General features: G+C 42.9%; 1 long non-coding RNA gene across 1 annotated transcript in view; it reads right to left on the reverse strand.

Annotated features, from left to right (window-relative positions):
- Nucleotides 1–16,140, reverse strand: part of LOC129629336 (uncharacterized) — a 604,584-nt gene that overhangs the window by 76,077 nt on the left and 512,367 nt on the right. Inside the window, exon 9 of the long non-coding RNA XR_008703175.1 lies at nucleotides 1,109–1,307. This is a non-coding gene — a long non-coding RNA (uncharacterized LOC129629336). The remainder of the gene's footprint in view (nucleotides 1–1,108; nucleotides 1,308–16,140) is intronic.

Raw genomic sequence — 16,140 nt, forward strand, 5'->3', positions numbered from 1 at the left:
ATCCAACTCCCCATGTATTGTACTGACTTGTGATCACTGACTGATCACTGGCCTCTCTGAGCCATTTTTATCATCTGATAAAAGAGAAATAATACCACCTGCTTCACTGGATGGTGGTGAGGATTAAATACCCTCGTGTAGGTAAAGCCTCTGGCACAGGTTAAGAACTGAACGAATGTGTCAGTAGCCCTTATTTGATGAGCTAGCAACCACCTTAGAAGACACAATTTAATTCTGGCATGTCTCAGCCAGGCATGGGCCGCCCACAGAAGTTGCCCCCGTGGCTTGAGATAACCCAGTATGAAAACCTGAGCATTTGTTTATCCATCTTTATTTCGGACATATTCCAAAATACTATGCCCGGTGACCACAGTTTATGACACTATCCATTTTGAAAATAAATGTCACTTGGCAAAGACCCCTAGTGTGACCAGGGTGGAATCACAGTAACCAGCCTGAGGATAATGTCCATTTCTCAGGTTAAGTATCAGACTCCTGTTGTTTAGTTGCTCAGTCATATCCAGCTCTGTGCAACCCCGTGGCCGGTAGCCACCACGCTCCTCTGTCCATGGGATTCTCCAGGCAAGAAACCTGGAGTGGGTTGCCATGCCCTTCTCCAGAGAATCTTCCTGACCCAGGGATCGAACCCATATCTCCTCCATTGGCAGGCAGGTTTCTTTTACCACTGAGCCACTTGGGAAGCCAAAGTATCAGACTGGATATCCTAGTTTGGACTTCATTTTTAATCTCTGTCTATTGTCAACTAAACATTGTCATGGACATCAGCTTCTGTAAGAATGACATCGCTATCTTCCTGACCTTTAACAGAGGCTGAAAGAGTTGAAGGAGGAAATCAGAAATGAGGCACTCTGTGCTCTGGAAAAATCTGGCAGAATGGACCTTCAGAGAATTAGATATTTTCTGGAGAGGATTTTATGAACCCGATTGCTCGCATCTTCTCATATCTACAAAAGTACTAAAAATCATGAATGGGGACAGCTCTCCCTCGTGACTAGGACTGACCTTCTTGTGACTAGGAGAAAACCTCTACCAAATTGTGTGCTTGACTGCCCATATCCCCCTTCACCAAAATCACATCTATACTGACCTTCCCTCCAGAGCAGTTCCGCAGAGCTCTCTGAGAGGCTGTCTCCTGGGCTAGAGCCCATATTTTGCTCCAAATAAAATTTAACTCACAACTCCCACATTGTGTTTTTTTCTCAGTTGACACTGTCGGGGTTGCAAGGTGAAGTCATGTCTCCCCCGGCTTCGTCCAGCCCCATCATGTTTTGTTTACCTCACTCAATCTGGAAAAAAAAAAAAAAAAATCAATTTTCCCAACTAGCAATCCAAACAAAGGAAGACAACATGAGCAGAAGAACCCTGTGGTGCCAAACTGGTTGTACTGAGACATCTTGGAAAGTACAGTGGTGGGTGCTGAGACACAGCAATGCAACCCTGTTTCACCTGCCTTTAAAAAGAGGATGATGGCTTTGTTCAGGGGACTAAAGCAAAACCCTAGGGTGTGTGTGGGGGCAGGGGGGAGTTGTGGATACAACTTTAACTTTCTAAAACTTCAGTTGCTCAGTGAAACCAACCAATGCCTGATTCTTTGGCTCTATTCAGATTCTCCTTGCACAGCCAGCTCCAGACCTCCCATATTCAAACAGACTGATGAATACTGATTGTTAACACTGCCAGTGAAGGACTCCTTAGTCGGCTCTAGGGAACACATGTGTGTGGAATGAATTTTACATGTTAAGTCATGTCAGCCCCAGCTGGATTCCTTCTCCTGCTGCCAAGGCAAGCCCAGCCAGGCAGCCTGGACCCCAGAAAAGGGCAATCTTCTACCCAGGGCGGCCACAGCTTTCTGAGAATCCCCTGTACTTCCTAAGACATAGGTCTTAGGAAGTCTGACTCTACAGAGTCAGAAAGGGAACTACAGGATAGACCTGAGTAAAAAGATATTTGGGATTGAAGTGGATAAAGTGAGTGTTAGTTGCTCAGTCGTGTCCGACTCTTTGTGACCCCATGGACTGTAGCCCGCCAGGCTCCTCTGTCCATGGGATTCTCCAGACAAGAATACCGGAGGGGGTTGCCATGCCCTTCTCCAGCAGATCTTCCCAATGCAGGGATTGAACCTGGGTCTCCCACACTGCAGGCAGATTCTTTACCTTCTGAGCCACCTGGGAAACCATTCAGGAGTCCCTTCTCAAGGCTGTGAAAAACTCAGAAGTTCGCCAGGACTTGACTTAGCTCACTTCTCCAGTCCCATGACTGCACTTTCCTGCCCTTGTAGCTCCAGCCAGCCAGTTGAATCATCGGTTCCTTGAACTAGCCACGCCTGCTCTTATACTCCATGTCTGCTCAAAAACGCTCCAAATACATCCCCTTTTAGTGGCCCTTATCCCAGTGTATTGCAAATGCCTGTTTTTTAACCTCTCTTGTGCCTGATACGGTGAGTTCTTTGAGCCTGATGGGCTGGATCTTTTTCATTCTTGTGCCTTCAGTGCCTAATAATTTGCACTTATTAATATTTTGATTAAATACTAAATATCTGAGTGAATGAATAAAAGAATGAGAAAAGGCTGTTTCCAGCCCTATCACTGGTAGGCTCTTGAAAACATATTAAGCCATACCATTTAATGAGTTCTCACTTGTGCTGGTAACAAGCTAAGTGCTTTATATACAATGTTCCTTTTCATCTTCACACTACCACTGTGAGATAGTAAAAATTATTAGCCTCATTTCAGCAGGAAAAAAATAATAATCAGAGGCTCTGGAAACAGAGAAACTTGCACAAGTTCACACGTTTAGAAAGCAACAGTCAGGCTTTGCGTCACGATGTGCTGTCTCCCTGTAATATTCAAGGTTTGAACAAAGGCTGGGGACACTCCAGGTATAGAGTATTTAAAGTTCCTCTCTTGAAATATTATTTTTCATTCATTCATTCATCCACCAATTTTCATATCCATTTGGTATTTATTTAGAAACTACTTTAAATGGGGTCTGTGTAAGGCTTCCCAAGTGGCGCTAGTGCTAAAGAATTCACCTGCCAATGCAGGAGACGTAAGAGATGGGAGTTTGATTGCTGGGTCTGGAAGATCCCCTGGAGGAGGGCATGGCAACCCCCTCCAGTATTCTTGCCTGGAGAAACCCTTGGACAGAGGAGCCAGGTGGGCTACAATCCATAGGATCACACAGAATTGGACACGACTGAAGCGACTTAGCGCACAGGCACAAGAGGCTCCATGAGGATGCAAAAATGAACAATACCCCTTATTTTCAAAGAGCTTGTTGTTTAAATGGAAAGATGATAACTCAGCTGCTCTAGAAGTTAAATCCCTCAAAAGCTATGACATGTAATAGAAATTAAAGCAGAAAAAAGTCTCGATCGCAGCAGTTTTCAACAGACCCTTTTGTCTCTTTCCATTGCCCAAATAGTCCCCCAACTGCTCCACCAGCAGGGATCCAAGAAGAAGCACCTCTTTTATTTAATCAATTAAAATGCATTTTGATCAAGGTACTGCCTGTTGTAAGGGAGGAGGAAACTTTCCCCTCTACCTTTCTTAAAATCTTCTGGCTTGGACTAACAATAAAATTAACATAAAACAGATAAAGAGAAAAAAATGAAACAAATTTCAATTTGTGTGCAATTTGTCTCATAGAAATAGGACCTAAGAAGTAATAAAAGCAAACAGCTCTTTTTTTGGATTGAGAAGCAATGCATTTGCAAGAAATTAACAGGACAAAGAAACTTGGATTTTGGGTGCTCAATGAACGATGACTCTACACTGCAATGGCAACCCACTCCAATATTCTTTTTTTTTTTTTTTTTCACTCCAATATTCTTGCCTGGAGAATCCCAGGGACAGAGGAGCCCGGTGGGCTGCCATCTATGGGGTTGCACAGCATTGGGCACGACTGAAGCGAATTAGCAGCAGCAGCAGCTACACAGAGTTTGGGTTTGGGGTGGTAAATTAAAGAAGAAACAAGATCTGTTTATACAGGCTTTGAGGACTGAATTCCCTGCCTCTGTTACTAAATGTCCTTCCTTCTCTAGATTCAGGTACTGCACCTTTCACACGGGAGATTTATCTCCTGCTGTCAGCGAGGGTCAGAATATACCTTATTCACTGGCCGTTTCTTACATAAGTTTACGTAACTTTAATTCAAAATAATCAATATACCATTGTGGTATATTCCAGGGCAGTCTACCCTGAGCCCCCAAACATTCAGTGACTTCTCATTATTAAGCAAAAAACGCTGAACTCATTAAGAAGCTGCTACATTCCCAGCTTTATCTCCTTCCTCTCTTTTAAAAGTCCTGACTGGTTGTCACCATTTTAAAAATCTACCCTGCACCCTCCTGCTTCTGTATTTTTGCTCCAGTTACTTGCATTGGGGTGAGATTTATTCTTTTCATTTAGGCTTTTCTGTCACCTGTACAATTTCTCCTGGATTCTCCCAAAACATTTTTCTTCATAAAGATATCTCCTTTTTCATACAACTTTGTCAGAAAATATTGCATTATCCTAGGTTGGAATTAACTGTTTATATCTCAGAGTCCTGTTCTAGACTATGAACATCTTAATAACCACAATAGCGTCTCATCTATCCCTATATCCTCAGTGTCTAACACAATGGCATGTGCTGCATACTTGGTGAATGTCTGCTTAAATGGATGAACTGACTGGTCTTGTGTAACATTTACTTGTTCAGACAGCCTATTTCCTATTCAGTTTGGAAGCTTTGTGAGAGCTGAGACTGTATGTATGTTTTTGCATCTTTCACGTTCACCTCACCATAGTTTCCAGTACAGCCTTTGTATACGGAAGGCCACCAGGAAATATTTTTTTTTTTTTTGATGAATGGAAAAATTGTCCATTTTATGAGAGGAGTGATTTTATCTAGTTTACTCATTGCGGCATTTCTTTGTGTCTACCCACGGTAGATAGTCAATAAGTGACTGTAAAGTACATGGATTGTTGTTGTTTAGTCGATAAGACGTGTTCGACTCTTTTGCAACCCCATGGACTGTAGCCTGCCTCTGTCCATGGGATTTTCCAAGCAAGAATAAGGGGGTTGACATTTCCTTTTCCAAGGGATCTTCCTGACCCAGGGATTGAACCTGTGCCTCCTGCGTTGGCAGATGGATTCTTTATCGCTGAGCCACCAAGGAACCATTTCCCAAATGTCTAGCCAGGGAATGAGATAGACATACTATTTGCCTGACCTGCCCTATTCTTCTGGGTCTTTCCCTTCTCCACATATGGTAACTCCAGAAGTAGACCTTTTACAAAAGGTGTGACTTTCTCCCAACTGAAGTTGATGAGTCCAAGGAAGAGAAACCATAATCAAACTGCTAATTCCAGCTCTTTCCTACAGTTTTTGGAATTACAACACAATGAATGAAGTTAACTAACTAGAGTTGTTAGATGAACAAATTAAGGCAGGAGATAGTCATGATGACCCCAGGTTTTTGAGTGCAACAGTCCCTTAGGTGAAGTTGAAAATTTGTTCTTTCCCTGACACAGTTGTGTTGTACGGTATCTGGGAAAACAAACATCCAGTGTTTTTTCCCTCAAACTGTTCAAGGTGGATTTTTGTCACTTATTTCCAAAAAAGCCTTAATGATTGCAGAGATCATTCTGATAAAAGACGCAGGTGATGTTAGAGCCTGAGGGATAAAGAAGGATGACTAATGGAATTCTCCAGGCAAGAATACTCGAGTGGGTAGCCATTCCCTTCTCCAGAGGATCTTCCAGACCCAAGGATTGAACCCACATCTCCCATATTGCAGGCAGATTCTTTACTATCTGAGCCAGTAGGGAAACCCCAACACTAAACTATAGAACTACAAACATTTACCAAGGACTTCTCTGAAACAGGGGCTTCCCTCATAGCTCAGTTGGTAAGGAATCCACCGGCAGTGCAGGAGACCTCGGTTCGATTCCTGGGTTGGGAAGATCCGCTGGAGAAGGGATAGGCTACCCACTCCAGTATTCTTGGGCTTCCCTTGTGGCTCAACAGTTAAAGAATCTATCTGCAATGCCAGAGACCTGGGTTCAATCCCTAGGTTGGGAAAAATCTCCTGGAGAAGGGAAAGGCTACCCACTCCAGTATTCTGGCCTGGAGAATTCCATGGACTGTATAATCCATGGGGTTGCAAAGAGTCAGACATGACTGAGAGACTTTCACTTTTCCAAAACAAGGGGACTCACACAATCACAAAAGCCACAAAGAGGTTGTATGATAAAATAAGACACTGTTTGATAGTTTTATTTTTAAAATTTCTAAGCAATAGATAAAGGAAGCCAGACCAGGAAATGTCAACAGTATTCAATGAGAAATGATCAGCAGCCCAACTGGATTTGGAATGACAGAGATGAAGGTAGAGGATAACAATGGGAACTTGGCTAAGTGCCTAATTTGTCACTAAGAAATTCTTTCCTTCCATCCTTTCTTCCATACAAACACACACACACACACACACACACACACACACACACACACACACAATATCTTGTATATGCCAGGCATACTGTGTGTGCATGCAAAGTCACTTCAGTCATGTCCAGCTCTTAGTGACCCTGTGGACCAGAGCCCTCCAGGCTCCTCTGTCCATGGAATTCTTCAGGCAGGAATATTGAAGTATTCTTTCCAATATTGGAAAGCTTGTCTTACTCAATAACCAGAATGAGTAGTATATTCTCTCTGCTTCAGAAGCAGCAGGGGAGGAGAGTGTAATTTCATTAGCACTAAATATTTTCTTCCTAGTGAGGCTATATTCTAATGCTCAGGTAGCAGATTCAGTATCAGTTCAGTTCAGTTTAGTCACTCAGCTGTGTCTGATTCCTTGTGACCCCATGAATCACAGCACGCCAGGCCTCCCTGTCCATCACCAACTCCCGGAGTCCACCCAAATTCATGTGCATCGAGTCAGTGATGCCATCCAGCCATCTCATCCTATGTCATCCCCTTCTCCTCCTGCCCCCAATCCCTCCCAGTATCAGAGTCTTTTCCAATGAGTCAACTCTTCGCATGAGGTGGCCAAAGTACTGGAGTTTCAGCTTTAGCATCATTCCTTCCAAAGAACACCCAGGACTGATCTCCTTGAGAATGGACTGGTTGGATCTCCTTGCCATCCAAGGGACTCTCAAGAGTCTTCTCCAACACCACAGTTGAAAAGTATCAATTCTTTGGCACTCAGCTTTCTTCACAGTCCAACTCTCACATCCATACATGACCACTGGAAAAACTATAGCCTTGACTAGATGGACCTTTGTTGGCAAAGTAATGTCTCTTCTTTTTAATATGCTATCTAGGTTGGTCATAACTTTCCTTCCAAGGAGTATAGGAAGCATAAAATCAGTGTTAATGAGGCAAACAGTCAAGATGGATGGGGTTAAATGGGAGTTGACACTTGGCTGCCATATTGAGAGGCAAGAGGGAGTGGTGAAGACTGTGTCCAAGCAGATAGTACAGGGCCTATATACATGTACAACACTCTTTGGTTCCAAAAAATTGTTGTCATGCAGGAACACAGCCTCAAAATTTCTAGATCTTTCTTATTGCCAAGCGGATACAGATTGTGTGGATGTAAGAAATTTCCTGACAGTAACTTAACACTCCATTTCATGAATGTCAGTCTTTAAATTAAACAAAATACTTCTGAAAGTCAGAAACATATCGGAGCCCTATAGCTTGTGATGTTTGAATTAAAATTTAGATGACAGACATGCTAAAAATGTATCTCAATCATCTGTCATGAATCTCTCCCTTCTAAGTTTGAGTTAAACTTCAGAGTTAATTGGTATGTGGTATAGTGACTTTTTTCCTAAAGGAAAAAACCTGATTTTCCCCCATTTCTTTATATCCTAAGATCTGGCCTAGACGGAGAATTATTTTGGAATTGAATATCAGTATCAACTAGCATGTGCTAAAATAGTTTCGATATTTTCTTTAAAGAAAAACCATAAAAGCCAAATTTTCCTGTCCCCTTAAGTTCTAAGATCTGGACTTTCCTAAGTATTATATCGGCCACTTGAGAAATATCAGGGTTATTCAGGATGCCATGTGCTACTTAGTGATAGCATCCCTAACTACAGAGTCGGGGGAACAGAAGAGAAGCGGGCGATGTAAGAGAAGAATCCTTATAAATATCTATTCTTGCTTCATCTCTCTGCTTATACTCACCCTAAATGCTCCCTGATCTGCCCTGTACTTATTACCCCTAAATGCCATTCACATGGCAAGGAATATTAGATTTTTACCATCACCCGCCTCCATGGAAGACATAAATGGTTCATGTTACTGTGTTAAAAATAGTGATTAAGTAGAACAAATGTTACAGTTATGGAAATTGAGACTCAGAGAGATCAATAATAATAACGTTTGGCATTTATGTGATGCTTTTAGTCTTCCAAGGGCGTTTCTACCACCTAACTCCTGTGACATATGTGATAAGGTTTTAGTAAATGGGGCAGAGATTATCATCTTTATTATGCAGAGGAGACTGAGGTTTCAAGCAAGTCAATGCTCTAACCACACATTAAGTATGTGAGATCAGACAAGGTATCTTACCTCTATGTATGTGTCAGTTTCAAATCTGAAATAGGAACATTAGTTGAACTTATAAGGAATGAAATTGGGTCATTTGTAGAGAGGTGGATGGACCTAGAGTCTGTTGTACAGAGTGAAGTTAAGTCAGAAAGAGAAAAACAGTGTATTAACGCATATATATGGAATCTAGAAAAATGGCACGGATGGACTTATTTCCAGGTCAGGAATAGAGGCTCAGACATAGAAAATAGACATGTGGACACAGCAGGGAAGGGGATAGTGGGACAAATTGCAAGATTGGGATTGACATATATGCACTGCTGCTGCTGCTGCTGCTAAGTCGCTTCAGTCGTGTCTGACTCTGTGCAGCCCCACAGACGGCAGCTCACCAGGCTCCCCCCTCCCTGGGATTCTCCAGGCAAGAACACTGGAGTGGGTTGCCATTTCCTTCTCCAATGCATGAAAGTGAAAGTGAAGTCACTCAGTCGTGTCGAACTCTTAGTGACACCATGGACTACAGCCTACCATGCTCCTCCGTCCATGGGATTTTCCAGGCGAGAGTACTGGAGTGGGTTGCCATTGCCTTCTCCACATATATGCACTATCATGTGTAAAATAGCTAGCTAATGGGAACCTGCTACAAAGCACAGAGAGCTCAGTGTGGTGCTCTGCGGTGACTTAGAAGGGTGGGATTGGGTGGGGAAATGGGAGGGAGGTCTGAGGAGGGAGGGATATATGTACGCATTGAGCTGATTCACTTCACCGTACAGCAGAAACTAATACAACATTTTAAAGCAATTATGCTCCAATTAAAAGAAAAAAAAAGAACTTATAAAGTTGCTGTTTTAAAAACCAGAAGAGACAGTTCATGGGAGCCCAACGCTCATCTTCATGCAAGGGCTCAAAAATATCAGCTTCTCTTATCACTGCTATAATTAAGGTGTTAATACTATCTTGGAATACAAATACAATACAAATCTTGGTATCTCAGTGGCTGTACCCACTTATATAAAGTCCAGTTGGCAGGCGGAGTGGGGTAAACAGATTAGGGAGTAGAAATGCTCTTGACTCCACTCAGGAAGCCCCAAAGTCTTTTGTCTATTTCTAGGTGACCCTAGAAAGATCCCCTGTACTTGGCCTGCATGAGGAAAAGGAGAGACAGAGAAGGGAGGTTTTTACATTCTACGCCTGTATGTTTTTACATCCTACGGCCTTCTTTCCTTCCACCTACATCCCATTAACCAGAATTTAGCCACGTAACCAAACTGACTACAGGGAGCCTAGGAAATGCAGCCCAACTGTGTTTAGGAAGAACAGAGAAGCACTTTGTATGAACACAGGGCTGACTCATTGGAAAAGGCCCTGATGTTGGGAAAGATTGAGGGCAGGAGAAGCGGGCAACAGAGGATGAGATGCTTGGATGGTATCATTGACTCAATGGACATGAGTTTGAGCAAGCTCCGTGAGATACTGAAGGACAGGGAAGCCTAGCATGCTGCAGTCCATGGGGTTGCAAAGAGCCAGACATGACTTAGCAACTGAATAGCAAGAGCCATCCATGCCACGGGAATGACTTTGCCCAGGTCCACCCAGCTGCTAACTGTGAGAGCTAGAACTTTAGAGCAAGTCATAGGACTCCAGGTCCAGAACTCTTCTCTCTACAATCGCCCAAAGTCCTACACGAAAACAGTGACCAAGTGTTCGGATCTGGAACTCCAGGATCTTTGCTCCCACCTGCTGTGCCTGGCAAAATCATGTTGATGAATTGTAAATGGCAGGGCTCTTTCCATCACTATGCTGTGCTTCATTACAAGCTCTGATAGTCAGCACATTTCACTAAGCCATAATAGTAACCCAAGCTTTCTCTTCTTTGATGGCTGAGATCACCAAGAATGGTCTTGCCCTGTATCTATTTCATGTCTCCCTTGTGGGTGACAGAACTGACCATTCGCTTCCCTTAAACGAGAACAATTTAGAGCAACAACTAATTACACAGGGAGTGTTTGTGTGTGTGGGATTTATGGTATGAGGTCACACTGCTTCATCATTTTTCTGCATGCTGCAACTGTGGATAATTGGGCTATTTTTCAAAGCCAATGGAGTGTGGCTTTACTGAGAGGTATTAGCCACATCCAGATTCCTCGTTACTTGCTCTTGGTCCTGCTTTAGGTTCTTTCTTTAACTTTGGATCAGGCCAGGCTCTGCACCTGCTTCGAGGTGAATTTAGAATGATTCAGGGAGAAGCCCTTCTGGATGGTCCAAGCCAGAGGGTGCCAAGGCCCAATCAGAGTGCATCTCACCCATCAGTGTCATGATTGGCCTCAGGCCATCTGACCAAACTTGCCAAGCCTGCCTGACAGACACGGCCATTTCTTTCCAGACATGAAACCTCTAATTCAGGGAATTTCCCCTGAGTTAGCTACCATACCAGTTTTTAAGCTGTGGGCTTTCCTTAACGCTTGGGAACTGAGAACCACCATCTAGCAGGATATGTTCGGGTTTCTTTCTAATCTCAAAACTTGTTAGGGAGAGGGCAGGTATGAATGCAGAGTGTATATTCTCTGAAGGCAGACAAAACACATTTCAAATAGTCATTTTACTTCGTAATCACTCCAACCTATGAACCAAATCCATCTCACCATCTGCTTTAGAAAATATAGTTGTGTTGGAACAGGGCCACACCCATTTATTGACATATTGTCCGTGGCCGCTTGCCCTGCAGGCTACAAGGCACGTGTGGGTGGGGCCTATGTGCCTGCCAAGCCATAGAGCCTCTGGCTTTGTCCTCTTACAAAAAATATTGCAGATCTCAGTTTTCTTTTCTGTTAAGTACAGGTAATTATAACACAAAGCTGTGGTGAGAATTAAATGCAAAGAGTTATAAAAAGCACCTGGGGCAACTCCCAACACAAAATAGTTTCTCCCTAAGGAGGGGGTTCCTTTTCTCCAGCTATTCTGCGTTGTAGTACATTTGGGTGGCTAGAGGGCAGAGGCTCAGGGACACACAAATTCAAAGTGACACACACAGAAGTAACACTCTTCAAGGAGTAACCCTCTCCTCCCCCTACCCATGTGCAACTCTTGGGCTAAAAGAACAAAGGCAACAAAAAGTGAACACTCTCTCTTTTTTACCAAAGTATAGGAAATGGCAACCCACTCCAGTATTCTTGCCTGGGAAATCCCATGAACATGTAGCCCTAGAGGGCTACAGTCCCTGGGGTCACAAAAGAGTCGGAAACAACTCAGCAATTAAACAACTATAGGTGATCCACAACGTTGTGTTAGTTCCTGGTGTACGCTGCTGCTGCTGCTGCTGCTAAGTCGCTTCAGTCGTGTCCGACTCTGTGTGACCCCATAGACAGCAGCCCATCAGGCTCCACCGTCCCTGGGATTCTCCAGGCAAGAATACTGGAGTGGGTTGCCATTTCCTTCTCCAAGGCATTAAAGTGAAAAGTGAGAGTGAAGTTGCTCAGTCGTGTCCGACTCTTAGGGACCCCATGGACTGCAGCCCACCAGGCTCCTCCGTCCATGGGATTTTCCAGGCAAGAGTACTGGAGTTGGGGTGCCATTACCTCCTCCGTTCTGGTGTATAGCAAAATGATTCAGTTATACACATATGTACTGTCTTTTTTCATATTCTTTTCCATTATGGTTTATTATAGGACATTGAAAATATCCTGTTCCCTGTGCTACACAGCAGGACCTTGCTGTTTATCTATTTTATATATTGCAGTTTGTACCTGCTAATCGCCTGCCCCTAATTTATCCCTCCCTCCTCTTTCTCTTTCAGGAACTATAAATTTGTTTTCTATGTCTGTGAGTCTGTTTCTATAACATGAACACTTTTCTAACATTAGCTGTATTCATGAAAAAGGCAGGGAGATCAGGAAGGGGGCCTTCCATTAGCTTAATAATCACCGTTACAGGGCAAATTAGCCCGTTTTAATGTTCTTTTATCTTATCTACCTGAGCTTCCCTGGTAGCTCAGATGGTAAAGAATTTGCCTGCAGTACAGGAGACCTGGGTTCAGTCCTTGGGTCAGGAAGACCCCCTGGAGAAGGGAATGGCTACTCACTCCAGTATTCTTGCCTGGAGAATTCCATGGACAGAGGAGCCTAGAGGGCTACAGTCCACAGGATATCAAAGAGTCAGACACGACTGTGCGACTAAAACTTAACACTACCTTATCTAACTAAGAAAGAAGTACATAGCAATTTTGCACTAAAACCTCCTCCTCCAACAACCCGTTTTACTCTGGAATTTATTATATGCATCCTCTTATGCATTTATTTATTATGCATATGCATTTATTATATGCATCCTCTTGGAATTTAGTATATGCATACTTCCTCCAAGAGCCAAATATATTCTGTAATTCAGAGGAAGGAAAGTATTCTCAGTGTTCTAAGACCCATCATTAGTAATTGATGCATGTGGCTCTAGATTAGGCCATTTATCAATAAAATTGCACCTTCTCAACAACCCTTTAAGACATCTATTAGCATTCTGAATCTACAGATGAAGAAACTGGGAAATGGAATAACCTTCTAAGTTTGCGCAACCAGTAACAGGCATAGTTATAATTCAAAGCCACTCTAAGTCTCTTCTGAGTCTGCCTAATCTTTAACAAAATTGGCAGGGTCAGGAACTGCAAAAGGACTGGATTTTAACTGAACCGAAACAATATTGTCAAAAGCCTGGACAGCTGGCGAGAGGGCAGAAGAAACAACTTCTACAAATATACTCTGAATAACAAGCGTCGATATATTTTAAATCCTTTCTATGGGTACTTTATATCCTTTCAAATAAAAGTGTGGTGAGAAAGCTTTGGATCAGAAAAACTAAGTCCTGGGCTCTAGTAGTGATTGAACCATCCCCCTGCTCTCAGCTTTTCTATTTGTAAATGGAAAACTCAGATGGTCTTCCAGGTCACTCTATCTGAGTATTTAGATACATTCCAGGGAGCAAGTCTCAGGTACCAGGGAATGATGCCTAAATGTGCAGCATCCTCCTGTGAGCCTGGTCCACGGCTCCTGCCACTGGGAAAGACATGCACACACATGCACACACACGCACACACACACACACACACGTACCTATTTTCTGCTTGATTTAAAACATATACAAATTAAAAGAAGTCAGAGACAGAAAAATAAACTCCATAAACATGCAGAGCTGGGTGGATAAAGGAAGAAAATAGAAACAAAATATTTACATAAGCTTTTCTGACACTGATTGGGAATAAAATATACATGAAAAGACAACAAAAATGAAAGCATACCAATTGACAAAAGCAAAGAAAAGCTTAATCAAAAATATGTGCTTGTGTGTACACACACACACACACACACACACACACACACACACCCCAAAGACATAGTCCCTCTATGAGCAAACAGCAAAAAAGCGAAATTTTTAGGTTTTCTCAGTCTAGGCACCTACTTGAAGAAGAAAAAAGACCAAAGTGGGCCTGGCTAACACTTATCAAGGAACTACCCTGGGCTAGACCCTGGACACAGCTGACTGACACAGTAGCATTTTCAGGGCAGCCTAGCCCAACTAATTTTTCTCACTTAGAGACGCAAACATTGCTCATAGGGGTGCGTGTTTTGCCCAAGACTACACTGCAAGTTTCACTATTCTTGCCTGGAAAATTCCATGTACAGAGGAGGCTGGCAGGCTACAGTTCAGGGGGTCGCAAAGTGTAGGACCCAACTGAGCACTGTGCTGCACTTGACAGCTAACCAGCAGTTGCTCGTTCACATCTGACTCTTTGTGACCCCCTGGACTGGAGCCCACCAGGCTCCTCTGTTCATGGAATTTTCCAGGCAAGAATACGGGAGTGGCTTGCCATTTCCTCTTCCAGGGGATCTTCCCACCCCAGGGACTGAACCCACGTCTCTCGCATCTCCAGCAAGGGCAGGCAGATTTCTTACCACTAGCGCCACCTAAGAAGTTCAGTTAGTTGTTAAACTGACTATCAAATTCAGACCCAAAGATCATGTTCTTTCCTCTCATACTACCTTACAACTCCAAGAAAATTCTCATCATCATATTAACCTCTCTTAATTTGTAAAACGTAAGACTAGGAGGGCAGATATTAGTTTCTGTGCTTTATTTTTAAAAAGAGAAACTAATGCTTAGAAATGTTAAGCACCTTGCCTAAATTCATACACCAAGTAAAAAGAATGATACGAATCCATATGTTCTGACTAGTAAATAGTTCCTCAGCTACCATTTTATGATGAGACTATTGACTAATTGGTAGGCTTTTACTATTGAGAGGCACATGTCACATGTCCAGAGAACAGATCTTAAGAGTTACGTAAATCTGTGTTGAAATCTGAGCATCAGTACTTTTTGCCTATTTAGGAAAAATAGGCAAAAATTAATGTGTTCCTCTGTAATGGAGGGTTAATGATATCTACCGCAAAGGGTTTTGTGTAAGAATGAAGTAACAGTGTGACTGGAGGAGCAGTGCTTGATTGACAGCTAGCGGTAGGCTCAGGTAGGGCTCTTCAGAAGCAGACCATGAAAGGAGGATGTGCGCTCCCAGGAGAAAATGAAAAGGGAGTGGGAGATGCAGGACAGGGACGTGAAAAGAGCCAAGCAAAGGCTTTTCTTTCAGGAAAAACTCCCACTACAAACTGGTCCAACAGGAAAAGACAAGAGAACAGATTATATATCAGATTTGCCGTACTTCCCACCTTTTAGACTCCTGTCCCACTCAGTCACTAAGCAAAACTTGTGGCCGGAGAGGGGAGGGAAGATAAGATACCAAATCCCAGGACCTTCTGGCTCTACTAGTCTGCAGGTAAACTAGCTGGCATAAGGGCAGAGCTACAGGACAAGACGGGGCAGGAGCAGAACTGGAAGGAGAGAATATTATAAACAAGTAAAAGGAGATTCTAGGGCCTGGGTTAGATGAAGCAGTGTCTGCTACATTGGCATTATTATCATTATTACCTTTTATTAGGACGGAACTGCATCTTTCTTTTATGTGCCTCATTTCGATGAATACTGGGGAAAACCCATATATTCTCCTTGAGTTCAAGGTAGAAATCAAGCCAAGACCGGGAAAAGGATATTAGTTCACAGGAAGATATATCCATTCCAAATGATGGTTGAAAATGGAAGCCCTAAGCTGAAAGCTTTATTAGGCAACCTGCGGCATCCATCGTAGGCACTGTTCCCAGCCAAGGGACTAGAGTCCAGCCTCTGTGATTTATTGGAGATGAGATGCAATGAAACAACACAGAAAATGGAGACTGGGAGAGACAGCTCTTTTATCACAGTAATAAATGTATATTCCCAGAGCCACTGAAACCTTTTTAAATTCTCCACCCCTTATTTAATACAATTAAAGCCTGAATTAATTGTACAAGGGGTAAACAAAGAGATATACTGCTGTCCAGAGACTCAAAAGGAGATCTAGATTACCTTTCTACATTAATGCTACCTAACAAATAAACCTCTGTGCTGGACATAGGTTAGTACTAGGCATAAATTGAAAAGAAATTAATCTGCCCCCCAATTTTATGGTCCCAGCTAGTTTCCTGTAATAATTCTTTTAAA

Source organism: Bubalus kerabau, chromosome 15 (genome assembly GCF_029407905.1).
Source record: "Bubalus kerabau isolate K-KA32 ecotype Philippines breed swamp buffalo chromosome 15, PCC_UOA_SB_1v2, whole genome shotgun sequence".
Taxonomy (NCBI): Eukaryota; Metazoa; Chordata; class Mammalia; order Artiodactyla; family Bovidae; genus Bubalus; species Bubalus kerabau.